This window comes from Boleophthalmus pectinirostris, unplaced genomic scaffold (assembly GCF_026225935.1).
Source record: "Boleophthalmus pectinirostris isolate CB_2022bp ecotype Guang Dong unplaced genomic scaffold, ASM2622593v1 HiC_scaffold_17, whole genome shotgun sequence".
Classification (NCBI taxonomy): Eukaryota; Metazoa; Chordata; class Actinopteri; order Gobiiformes; family Gobiidae; genus Boleophthalmus; species Boleophthalmus pectinirostris.
The window spans coordinates 21145724-21159479 of NW_026571115.1; positions in this window are offsets into that span (position 1 = coordinate 21145724).

The window sequence follows — 13756 nt, forward strand, 5'->3', positions numbered from 1 at the left end:
ACTTTACTCAACAAAAATGCATGAACAGGCTTAACGCACTAAAAATATTGATTTTAAATGTCACCTTTTCCCATAACCCAATCCAAACCCTCTACCTGACCTTTACTTCTTCTATTTCAGGTAGAAGCCCTTTAAACTGTGCAGGCAGTGTTGTAAAAGCAGCAATCTCAGGAAAAAGCACTGAGGGATATCGCCCATGTTTTTTAAAAGGATATTTTGGAATGAGAACCATATGGAAGCAACTGCCAGGAACACAGGCACATTGTTGGATGGAAACTGTCGAAACAACTGCCTGTGGCTATTGGAACTGTCATAACATTTCAATTAAAATTCTAATTAAAACATTCTTTATTCAGGTAGGACCTTTAAAGGTGTAAAGGTGCTCTATGTACTTTTGTTTTTATACAGGAGGGCCAACTACCCGTGTTTCCATGGTGATTTTATTGATTTGCCTGGAACGTTTTATAATATAGCATTAAGTTATATACCATGCATTTTTTCAATTAGAAGTGTTTTATTATTAGCTTATTATTGTTAAAATACACCTCTAAAATGGTATGCATGTGTCTCCATAGATCTGACCTGTACTTCAGCCTGGTAGTGTGACCTTCTTATCTCCATCGAGATGGATAGGTTTACTTCTATATTGTAGATTAGAACAGTAGTCCCCAACATTGTTTGCACCATGGACCATTTTTATGTCCGACAATATTTCGCAGACCGGGGGGGACGGGAACCTGATTTAGACCTGATTTTAGTTCTTGTTTAGTCCTGGTTTTAGTTCTTGTTTTGTTCTGGTTTTAGTTCTAGTTTAGTTCTGGTTTAGTCCTGGTTTTAGTTTTGGTTTAGTCCTGGTTTAGTCCTTGTTTAGTCCTTGTTTTAGACTTGGTTTAAACCTGATTTAGACCTGATTTTAGTCCTGGTTTTAGTTCTGGTTTAGAGGCGCAGGAAACAGGAGGAGGCGCAGTCCATGCAGCATATGTGAGAAGACATGTTCCACGCGACGTATGGGAGGGGGGGTTGCGCTTTCGGAGTCCAGTACCAAACGACCTACAGCCTGGTACCGGTCCATGGCCTGGGGGTTGGGGACCCCTGGATTAGAACATTTGAGGTAAAGGAGTAACATCTATATGGTGACGAGCAGGTGGTGGAACCCCCTCAGAAGAGTTACATAGTACACCTTTAAACTGATTGCAAGCAAGAAATATTTAAATATTTGTAGTAGTTTGTTGTTGTTGTTGTTGTTGTTTTTTAATGTTAACATTTAATTCATGCACACTATGTAGTACATTTTGAGTGTGAATGGGTGAGTCGTAACAGTGATTGGTCCCAGTGACTCACAGGTAGTAGCTCACACAAACCTCTTATAGTTCGAATCACTTCTTAGGAATCTGTCTGCTCCGTGTTTATATAGGCCTGGTCCACTTCCTCTGTACAACTTACTGGTGTTTACTCCCACAATATTAGTCCTACTAACTTTGGGTTTAGTTACTTTGACTGAATTTGTTGAGTTCAAAACACTGTCATACATAAACAAAACAAGAAACATAGGTTTCCTCTCGCTAAAGTTATGGTGACTATGTGCTTAAGGACAACAGTACAGTATGCAGTTAGTTTGGCAAAACAGGTCTTGGAAGTTTATTTATGATGGAGTCCAGGGCAGATACGAAATTTTATGGAGGATTATCTCACAGGAGGTAGGATGTGGACTTTTCAAATTTGTTTGTAAGTAATTGTGTAAATACTTCCTCAAAGACAATTTAAAAATGAACTTTAAAACTTTCACTTTCCACTGGTTGTAGATGGTTACCATAGAGAGCGAATGAGTGTATGGCTTGCGCATACTTGACTGAGAGGAAGTATATAAGCACCACACAAACAACACTGTATTTTACAGCTCTATGGAGGAACAGTTGTAAAGCTTGAATCTCCTTTTACATTCTCGCTCTTCCCCGCTGCTAAATCACAAGGCTCTTCCCCATTAACACGCGACACATGCTCCGCTATTACATTCATTACGGCAATCGTGCTCTCCTATATTCTGAATCAGCCTTTCAGGGCCCAGCTGCCAGCGCTAATGTCTCCCAGACCTCCATCTCCGCTTCCTCCCCTCCGCTCTCGGCCCAAAGTGGAAGTTGGAAAAGCGCTTCGCTGAGTCACTCGTTCAAAAGAAAACCGCGAGCCAGCAGTTTGAAAAACTTATGTATTTTGTTTTGCTCAGATCCCAAGTGCTTTGATGACTGGATTGGTTAAATGTCTTCAAATGAGTGGCGTATAAGAAAGTGGTGTTGATTTGATTTGTCTTTACTGGAAACTGAAAGTGCTGCTGATAAACAATAATGTGGTTGGAGATGAAAGTTTCTGTCTGTAAATGAGGCTAAAACAAACAATAACTGCTAGATTTATTCAATTCAATACTGAAATCTTGCTGTCTTTGAAACAAAGTGGGAGGGTTATACATAGATTGCAAAACCTATTTCAACATAGTCTTCTTTGTAACTCACAAATATATAAATGTGTAGGAATGTCATGACAGCAAATTTTTGTTTTACAGTTATTATAAAAACTAAGTAATCAATCAACAGTAGTAACTAATACATTTATGTGATCAGAGCTTTCTAAACATAGACTGTATAAAGAAGTGGACAGTTTAGCTATGTCCATTTATATATACAGCTGAATAATAAATTAAAGTAAGTACACAGTACAAAAGTACAGAGGTAGGGGAGGACCAGCAGAAGAGCACGAGGGGTGTTATGACTGTAATTCATGTTTATGAGTACTGTTGGACAAACACTGCCTGACAACAACTGGCACATCCACAAATGGACCTGACAAGTGACACAGAGCTAATCAAACCTGTCTCTAACTCACTAACATGCAGCATCAACACTTTACAGAGTCACAGACTGGAGTGTGTGTAGTGATGACATTTACTGTAGACATTTTTTTAATGAATATGTTTGTGATGGTGATTCTTTAGGGAGATTTGGTAGCTCACTTCATTCCACACCTGTCTACCACTGTCTCAACCAATCACCTCCCAAGCCATTTATTTAAAAAATTACTCATGTCCATCATTCTATAGTTTAAGCTACAACTCCCTGGCCTGATTCATCAGCCGGTTTCACTTCGTAGAAACCGTCTGACCTCGCAGCATTAAAATTTGCTCAATAGTAGGCGGGTACTTTTTTATTTAATCAATCGCTGCTATTTGGTCGTGACGTATATAATGCTGCAAATCCCGTAGGAAGAAGGGCAATAACGTCTTTCCACTTGATAAAATTCATTAAACATTCTCTTTGTTCTGGCTTTAAATCTTCTATCCCAGGAATTGTTGCCAATACAGAATGTATTGTCTTCGTCTACATCCATCTCGACTGCTTTATTTATTGTTGTGCTGTACCACAAAAGGAACCCAGACAGGCGCTTGAGCTTGATGTCATGGCTTCACAGCTCTTCGTCAACTGGCCAGTGCGCCGTTTGGAACTTCCGGGGTTCTTGCAAACCGTCTAGTGTATTCTGATTTCTGACCTAGTCGCTGGAGAGAAATGAAATTGAGCGGAGGCACTAGGTGGTGCCAGCCTGGCTAACAGCTCCCTCCATCATCTCCACCGCTGCAGTAAAAACCAACAGCCAACATCTTTGTTTCCTCCTCTTCATTTAGACCAGTAAAGTCTAGTCAATCCTCTTTTATCCCATTGCTGATTTCTGTACCTTATTGAGATGTATGAAACACATAATTTTTGGCAGTGTAGTTAGTTAATTTATTTATTTTCTTCGGTCATTTGGCATAATCATTAATCATGGTTCAATGATTCATGAATAACTCAAAAATAACACTTCAGTTATTCTAGAGACAGAAGGGGATTGTGCTGAAGTAAAACACTTTTTCCCTATCCCACATAGAATACAAAATGGCAGAAAATCTAATTACAGAAAAGAAAAAAACTCATCTATTATGAGTGTATTGGAAAGAAGACCTTTTTCTAAGTATATATTTTAGTATACACACATACACATATGCAGACACACAAATCCGAGTAGTAGTGACATTGTTTTTTAGAGAGTGGTCAATGACAGAACCATCAAAGAGAAGCTGGTGAATCTTCATTCTTCTCCTTCATTTATGATAATTACATGGGAACAACCGACTTTTGTGGGGGGCTGTTTTCTACCACTGTTTTGATTAGTCACCGTTACTCATCGAGGGAGCAGCACGAGCGCACAACACTTGGGCCACAGCCGCACAAAGAAAGTCTCTGAGACGGAGACCTCTCCATCACTTGTGGTCCGGGGCAGAGTGGGCAGTTGTGGAGCACTCTGATGACATCACCCTTTGTTCAGTCTGTCATTACAGTGATAAACAGCCCCGTGTGTCGGTTTTAACTGTGGAAAGCAGTGTTAAAGGCCCCTAATGGAGGGTTTAAGGGTGTTATTGTGGAGCATGTAGGGGCCCGCTGGAGAGTCCCTAAACCACAAGCTCATGTTGATGTCAGTTACTACAACAAGTAGGCCATAGGGGCCCCAAAATGGTGACAATATGGAGCTCAGATGAAAAAAGACAGAGGAGTTGTAAAAGTTGTGGTCAAGGAGTTAAACACTTTCCATTATGGGCTGCTCTAAAGTTGCCGTAAAAAATACTAAATTTGAGCTGGGTCTGGTTTTACAAGCATTCGTCAGCAGGCCGGTGTCATAGAAGATGGAGTTGTGAACCTCAGCAGTTGAACATATTCACTGAGTCATCTCACTTACTGTTTTAAAGCTCCTGCTCAGTGCTTGTATTTAGCTTTGCCTATCTACAGGGATGTGGTTGGCAATCTGTGCCAAATGCCTCTCTGATCACCACCTATCGCTTATACGCTCACAACCTGTTCGGAAAGGTGTCTTGCCTGGGGTCACAGCAACAGTATGGACTTGTAGCTCTACACGAGACACTGTCGGAACCTGTCAGAACTATTATTCATCTCTAGTGAGCTCCTCTCTCCTCAACATATAACAAGGCTAACACTGAACTATGACAGATGACAAGCATCCATTCATAAATACATTGTTATAAAATAAAACTAAATTTTAAAATAATTGCTTCAACTTTACATGTGCATTAGGGATGTAATCTGAACTACTGACTAGAACAGTGTGGTAAGACAGTGAGCATTCTGATATTTAGGGATAAAAAGAGCCAAGATAACAAGCTATCCTCATATCTATAACTCAATCTGAACTTCATAAACACACACTTGCCTGTGTGACAGATGATATTCCTGCTCATGTTGGCGCATGTTTACAGTGGGGTTTGTGTGTGGTTATCTCCTGAGGTTTGCAGCTACACAAAGCCTGTTGATAGTGGTGACAGATGCCTGGACAGCTGCAGCTCAGCCTCTCTGCAGCTCACTGTGAGGTGTCTGTCAAACGTGAACAGGGCCCATTGAAACATGACTGTGCATCCAGCCGTGGAGGTACTATGTCTATGGCCAGAGGGGCCGCGCCGGTGCAAAAGAAAGTGATGAGTCACTAAAGTTCCCAAAATCCCCCTCCTCCCCCCTTCCTGGCTTACGGGAAAAGGAATGCTGTTTTTTTCTACTCCAGTCTCTGATGTTCATCTTGTTGACAGGCTGTAGGGTCATGGCCAGGGTTAATGTTTGTCTGGGGGGGCACTGGGGCAAACGCCTCTCATTATGTCAGTGGCTGTTTAAAAGTTTGTTAGCGCTGCGCGGGAGGACATGAATTAGAGTCAGTGGAACAGATAAGTCTTTGTTCTGTTGATTTACACTGGTGAGGCGGGGATTTACCCACTGCCAAGTTGTAACTCAAAGTTAATCTTAAAAAGATAAGTTTAATGTTTCCAACTTGTATTTAATTAACATAGGTTAAAGTCACTGAAAGTCTATTGCTTTAGGCTGGAGGTCGACGGGTCACTGCAATTAAGCCACATGCTAAATATTCATTTGTAGAATATTCAATGGCAGAAAAAAAAAAAAAAAAAACATCTGTCACTTTAATGCTGTCCACTGCTTGGTCATACCTTTGGTGTTACTGCTTATTCATGTTGACCAGACTGTTATTTATCTAATCATAAAACATCACACAAAAAGAACTTTTGTCAAGCATTAAAGTGAAACCTCAAGTGAAAACTGAAAAGAGGTCATTGACCTCTGACCCCAGTAGTTCCCACAGGACTACAAACCTATTTCTGCAGGGCACCCATTACTAAGGATAAACACAGGATAAAAGCCCAGTCAATTTACTCCACTTGTCTCTTTTAGCAGATGATGTCATGCTGATGTCATACTCTCCTATGGGGTCCCTGAGGTGTATAGGAGCTTATGTAATGCTTTATTCATGCTTCACCATTACTAAGGATAAACACCTGGACATGCATTTAGATTTGTTAGAGACTTACTTTCTGGAATATATATTCAATTTAAGTGCATCACATCCTTTCACATTTTATTATCACATGTAATTTGGAAACTGATGTTTGTTTTAAAGGTGTTATATCGTTTACGTCAGAGGTTGCATTATTACTGTTGCACTGGTGCACTCACAGAGCACTTACAGTTATGATTAAGAAAAATTATATGCACACAAATGCATGCACACACACACACACACACTCAAAAACGTAATAAACATGGACCTGCTGAAAAACTAGAGGGTTACTGTGATTTATATTGTATTATTTTATGATAAGATTATATTACATGCCAGTCACATTTTAGGTAAGATAACTTCTTTTTGCTAAATAACTTCTTCATTAGAGTTCATATGTTGAAATTCTTCTTATCTTCATTTCAATAGAGAGGAATGTCTCTTGAGGCAGATACTATAGTGCAAGTGATCTGGGTGTGTTAAATTACATTATCATCTGCGGTAAGCAACTGTTAGCTCATGCACTGATGAAATCCAGGCTGACCCTCACACTCAAGTTGAAAGGTCACAAGAACCATTCCCTGAGAAAGGCCACAACCCCACACAGCAACTCCCTTTTTAAACACTTTGTAATTATGTCCCTAACCGCAGGTGCTATCACTCCTCTTTGTGTGCATACATCTTTGTAGGCAAACCTTTTATAGTGTTTACTTTAGGTGCACCTGCGATAGCCATCAGCACTTCAAAAGGCTGCAGTGCGGGTCAGGCCTTTTCATCTTCTGACCTGGTTTGGTTAAGTGGAGATCAGAGAAGTGACAACATGCGTGGGGATTCACAGGAGGTGACGGACGTGTAGAAATCAGGCAACTTGTGGGGTCAGCAGCTTTCACTCTCTTTCTCAGTGCACACAGATGAGAGGAGCTTCTGCTGTCTTAGATGGTTAAGTCAAGTACATGGGTCACACTAATGATCCAATTGGTCAACAGAAAAATGTAATACAATAATTTCTACAAATTTAAAGCCCAACTGTGTAAATTCAGGAAAACATAGATAAAAAGAAGCATGTTTTTTGTTTTTTGTTTTTTATTGCATTGAAATACGAAGAAAAAATGTGTGCGGTGAGTGTGCTTGCATCTCCACAAACCTGGCTCTTACTTGGCCTAGAGCAGGGCCTCCTCCTGCTTGTCTCTTTACCTGACCAGCCCACAATGATGAGTGGATCTGGAGCCGTATCCTATCTCCCAGATTTCACTTGGTGTTTTTTGACAGGCAGATTAACCAGTCAGGTAAATACACGGTCCGTTCACATCAAAAACAAACTTAACAGTTTACGCGTAAAAAAGGGGGGAAAAAAACAACATAAAGTGCAGAGATACAGCACACATTTTAACAGACTCAACAATCAAACCACCAAACTCTTACTTATTTCATGTAAAAGAAGTGATGTATTTTGTTCTGAATGTTAGGAGAATTTCCTTTATTATACAAGTATCATATTTATGCAGCCCTCCATTTGTGTATTTTTAGCAGATGCTCTGTGTATGTACAAAGAAGTCATTGCAAATTTTACGTGTCAGATGTGTCTCAAGTGTTGCATGTGCTTTTATAAGCTATTAAAAAGGCATATTAATTCTCATTTTAAATTTTTATTATCTTTTACATACATGAATCATGAATCATATATTAACATGAATTCTGGCAGGTAACAACTGCTATTTACAATCCAACAATGAACAAGAAGGAATTTATTTTTGTTTCATATCACCAAGAATTACCCAAGACCATCTTGATGTTTTACTCCTGTAAAATTAAGCAGCTTCCTCTATTGCATACAGACTTGTGAGTTCATTTCTTTCCTTATGGTTTTCTAGTGTGTATGTGATGTGGATGCAGAGGGACACAGGCTCGCGCTCGTGTCTGGGTACAGTGCGGGAGTCAGCGTGGCGTGATGATCGTGGAGGACAGGAGGAGTGGACGGAGCTGCAGAGTCAGGAGAAGTGTCTCTGTGGGTCAGCCCCAGCTCTGCCCTCAGCACAGTGTCATCAGGGCAGTTAGAAAGACTGTCCGTTACACTCGAATGTTTGGGTGTGCATGCTTACAGGGAGTAGGGAAGTTGTGCAAGAAGAAGGTGTGGTTGAGTGTTTGGGTACAGAAGAATTATTAGAATTTAGTTGCACACCCAGCTTCTAAGGCTTGTTAAAGAATGCAGCTTTCATTTGGCAGTTTTGCAAAAGCATTGTTCCTTTATTTTTTTTTACGTTTTCTTTGTTTTATTGTATTTTGTATTTTAAATTACTGTACGGTGACCTTGAGTGTCTTTAAAGGCATCTCAAATAAAATGTATTATTTTTTATTGTGTTATTGTGATTATTGTGATCATTGTGGTTATTGTGATTATTGTGATTACTCTGATTATTATGATTGTTGTGATTACTCTGGTTATGATTATTGTGTTATGATTATTTTATTACTATGATTATTACATAAAATTAATATGAGGAAACTTTAGGATGATCTTCAAATCTTTGCTATATTACAAAGTTTCATGCGAAATTATTGGTTCCCCCACAAGCTTGAAAATCATGTTCCCAATTCTTTCTCTGCCTGCTCCAGACAGGTATAAGGTCTTATTTTAGGTGGGTGATGTGTGACCAAACTCCACATATACAGAAAAAGTAAGGGTGAAAAGGAGAGTCCTATATCCATCCATATGTATAATGATTCCTTTTGTGTTTCTGTTATGGTCGCAGTGTCAACCTCACTGTCTTCACTGCATTTGCCAGTCTCTGTATGGACATAGCCACACTTTATTAGCCTATTATAATGATTGTGTACGTGATATGATTACCTTAATAGGCTTTGCATGTCCAGCCTTGTTACGCACACGCCCTCAAAGTCACTCCACAGCATCACAGCCTCACACCAGACCTGTCCCGTGCCCTTCCATTGGAGCAGAGGGTGGAGGTCAGTGCGGCTGCTTCTGTTATTGAGGTGGAGCCTATTGTTCCTGCTGACCGTGGGCGTACGAGGTGTGTTTGGAGGAGCAGGGAGGAGCCGACTTAAGAGCCCAGCACAGAACCTGTTATTAAGGCTGCTCACTAATCACTGCATTCATGACCACAAAATAGCAGTGTATTCTAACCTCTTCAGACATGATTTAAAAGCTAATATTTGCAGGTGTTCCACTGTTGACAGCAATTATGGGAGTCAACATTGAAAGAGACAATGCTGTCTAGTTTATTAATACAATTGTAAAGTAAATGATGATGTGCTTATACTATATTTAGTGACATAGAATACCATAGAAAGACACAGTTTTTCTATTTGGGGTGAAATATCTTTGCATAGCATTCTAAAGCTGTACTTTAAATGGGATTTTACTTAATAAAGCAAAATTGAAATATCTGTATTTCTTGATTGTCTGTAAGGTTTTGAGTAAATATAATCACAAAGAGCAACTTGCTGCAAACAGTGGTCCTGAAAACAAAATATCATGTTTTCATGGTGTCTTTGTAGTGAAAACCTGTTAAATAATATTTTCTGGAGTGAGGATCCTCTTACTTACATTTGGCCCTTGCTGGTTTTCTCTCTCTTGCTCACAGACAAAAGGTGGCGGTCTCACGTTGCTGGGCGAGAGCTGCACCTGATCCACTCCAGGGGATTGGCCCTAATCACAGGGCCACTCTGGGACTCTCCCTCCACACATGCACTCTTATACAGGCCACATGAGTCACCTCTGCTGACCATGTGCTGCCTCTGTGTAGAATAACATAACAAGTGAAAAGCTGAAAACTGTAAAACCTTACACATACCCTAAACTCAAATTCACAGAGGGCCAAAATTAAAAACTGGGACTAAGTCGTGGGCCTAACTAAATATTTATTGAAAAATTTCAACAACATCTGCATGTTTTCTCTTCTTTCGAGATATGTAATGTTAAATCTTTTATTATTTAAATAAATGTTTAATCATAGTTTTGCTTAAACATTGAATCCAGAACAAGCATAATGTAAAATAATAACACAATTTTAAATAAATAATGTCTCTATAGCCTATCTGTAGCCCACGGGCCAGCTCTAATACATGTTTGATATGATCTCAGGGCTAAATATAATCATATTGTGGGCCAAATTTGATCCCCGAACCTGAGTTTGACATGTCTGCCCTATACTAATGGTAATGCTAAAGGGTGATGTTATAAATTACCTTACTGAATGACTTTCATTGCATTGATATTGTACATATTTATCCAAATAAATTATCTATAAAATAAATACAATATAAAAATAATCTTAAATTATAAATTATTGGCTTTAAAAATATTAAATGGAAAAGGGTAATACATTGTGCTTAGGGTCAACACTGGGTCAATTTGCTATTTTTTGCCTAGTGTTATGGCATTGTGACATCTTTTAGATTAAAAGAAAGAATCCCCAGCCCCTTGTATTCTGCCTCATCTTCTCGTTGCCCCAGTGCTGTGGCTGAGCCCTCAGAGCAGAGCAGAACAAGGCCTCTATGCGTCAGAGTCAGATTTAGATCGATATCAGGAGGGTCATTGTGCCTGTTACATAAGAAGTGCTTTCGAGTTTGGAGTGGTTCAGACATAACAGTGGGTAATCTTGAGTCATCTGTCAGCACAGTGAAAATACTCAAGTAACATAAGACTGTATGGGGCTGCATATTAGTGTTAGTTTACATAGGCATTGCTTACTAATGTGACAATAGTTATCCCTTTAGCCACAAGCTAATTTACATACTTGTTCATACTTGTTTTCTCAGTGGTCTAGAAAAAGCTGAATAAAAAGCTGTAAAAGCTGAATGTTGGTTGGACAAATTAAGTGGTCATTATTCAGTGTCATTAAGTATTATTGGTATATGGCCACAATAAATAAATATTGCTTAAAGAGTACATGCCACCTATAATAAATATTTACTAATGCCAATTATTTGACAAATCACTTCTGTTCTAATATTTCTTTAAGATTGTTCAGACAGCCTGAATGAGAGCTCAGTCCCCCTGATACAATACAGAAGATTGAAGAAGGTTTTCTGGCTCTAGCATCAAATAACTGGGGCCTGATTTTGAAAGATGGTCTTAAATATGCACAATAACTTTTCGGATTGGAGGTCTGCCACTAGCTTTTCCATAGAGATGTTATTTGCATGTTCCACACTATGGCATTTCATATATTTCATTGCTGGAGTTTTTACTTCACAGGTGGCAAACCCTCAACTAGAAAAGTTACATGGTGTACCTTTAAACAACTTAAATAAAGATCATGATATAATTTTTTCTCATCTAATTTCACCAGTGATTCTAGTTAATTCTACCAATTGCCATAGAGCTAAGACACTCCACACTGGCCAATTTAAAAGTTGTTCTTACAAGACACAAGGCACCTGTTGTCCTGGTCCACACATGTCTCCAAGCGGACACTCCCTGGCATGTTCCAGAGGTGAGCTTATTCTTGGCATCTGCCCAAACAACAGTATAAATCAGGCTCTGTGTGGAGGGAGGAGACGTTGATAAGGCCATAAAAGTGTTTGTGCTGTGGGCCTGTACATGTCACGACAGCCTACCTGCACCAGTGACCTCATGTCTACAGTGGCCCACTCTCATTACACTGTTGTTTTCCACCTTCTGCTGCACGCCCACACTTTTATTCATGACCCGTCCACCTCCATGTTTTGTGCTCTCCCGGTAACACCTGGGACAGCTGTAGGGGAAACAGAACACTGCCAACATTCCAGCACATTCCAATCGGAATGCCTGGGCACAGCCACACATCGCTGGCATTCCATCATTTAAAGGTGCAGGCTCTCATTGTCTGGCCAAACCACATCACTGAAATTCAGGGTTGTGGGAACTGTTGGAGCAACCACAACTTTCCATATAAATGTGTTTATCTCCAAAGAGTGCTTACGAGTTTGTGCAGTGAAGACAAAAAAAAAAAAAAAAAATTGTTGACCTATAACAACAGCTGTGCAGGTTCTTGGTCAAACCAGTAATAATTATGCACATAATATTTTCATGTGTCATGTCAAACTTTATCCTGCAACCACAGTTTACCAAAGTAAATTTATGTTATCCCTTGTTCATATGATTGTATGGATGTGTACTGACAGTGTGACAGTGTCAAGTATGATGAGAAGTGACAGCTGGAACAGCAAACAGGAGAGTAATCACATAAGCTTTGGAGTAGCAGCGGTCCACATTTATAACTCCCGAACTACAACACAAATTCATCCTTTTTGTTTTCTTTAAAGACATAATATACATGTGTTGATGTGCCAATAATGCCACATGTGAAAATGGCATAGTAGCCTCTATCATTATCATACTATCTCTACCTCAAAATAAACTCAGGTATACAAGTCAATTACCCAACACTTTTAAGATAATGAAAAGGTGAGAATATTCTTTGAAATTTGTTATTTTTAGTTATTCATCACAAATCCATACTTCTTCCATTATAACTTTTCCATAATTTTTCCATACTACAAACCAAGATCGAAAACATTTGACTTGTATAATATAGTAAAGTCTGTTCCTCAACTGCCTACTGTTAGGAACATTATATTTAAATCTGAAAAAACAGAACTATCTAGATTTTTTTTTTCCAAACAAGAAAACCACAAGATTTTTAAAAAAGGAATACTTACTCAATGTTAGTGGCCAGCCCTCCCACCTTCAGCCTTTTAGTTCCCCCTGAAGGCTTTGTGTGCGTCAGAGCAGCGCTGGTAGAGAGAAGTAGAGCTTTTGGACTTTCAGGAAGGAAGCACATCTGGGGAATAAGGAAAGAGCAAAGGGGTGAAAAGAGGAATCAACAGAAATAGTCACGTCGCACTGTCAGAGCGAAGCAGAGAGGGAGCATGCCTCCTGCTCTCAGGCCGGGGTCTGCATGGGTCTGGGTCAGCTTCTGACCTCCATGTGGAATTTTTTGTTCTGCTGCATCTCAATTCAATGGTTTCATATTGACATTTCTAAAACATTTTATTGTAACATTTTGGATGGCGTCTAATATTCATGACCATTTTTGGGGGTTTTGGAAACCACCTGACTGATGGCTGCCAGTCTACACCAATGACCTGACCCCATCTAGTCACTCACCACATTCATACAGTGTGGATGTGTGAAATGTCTTCACAAGAACACAACAACAGGCATTCACTGGATGGAGATGGGATCAAACCACAAACCTCCAGTTAGAAGAGCCACTTCAGATCTTGGGTTTATTGCTAATGTTGCCTATTCAGAAATAGAATAGACACACTAATGTAGATGGGTTGACGTTTACCCACAATAAACACATGCTAATTTGGGCCTAAATTGTATTTCAGTCAGCTTTACTGCCTTTAAAGGACAATTGCAAATATGAACCAC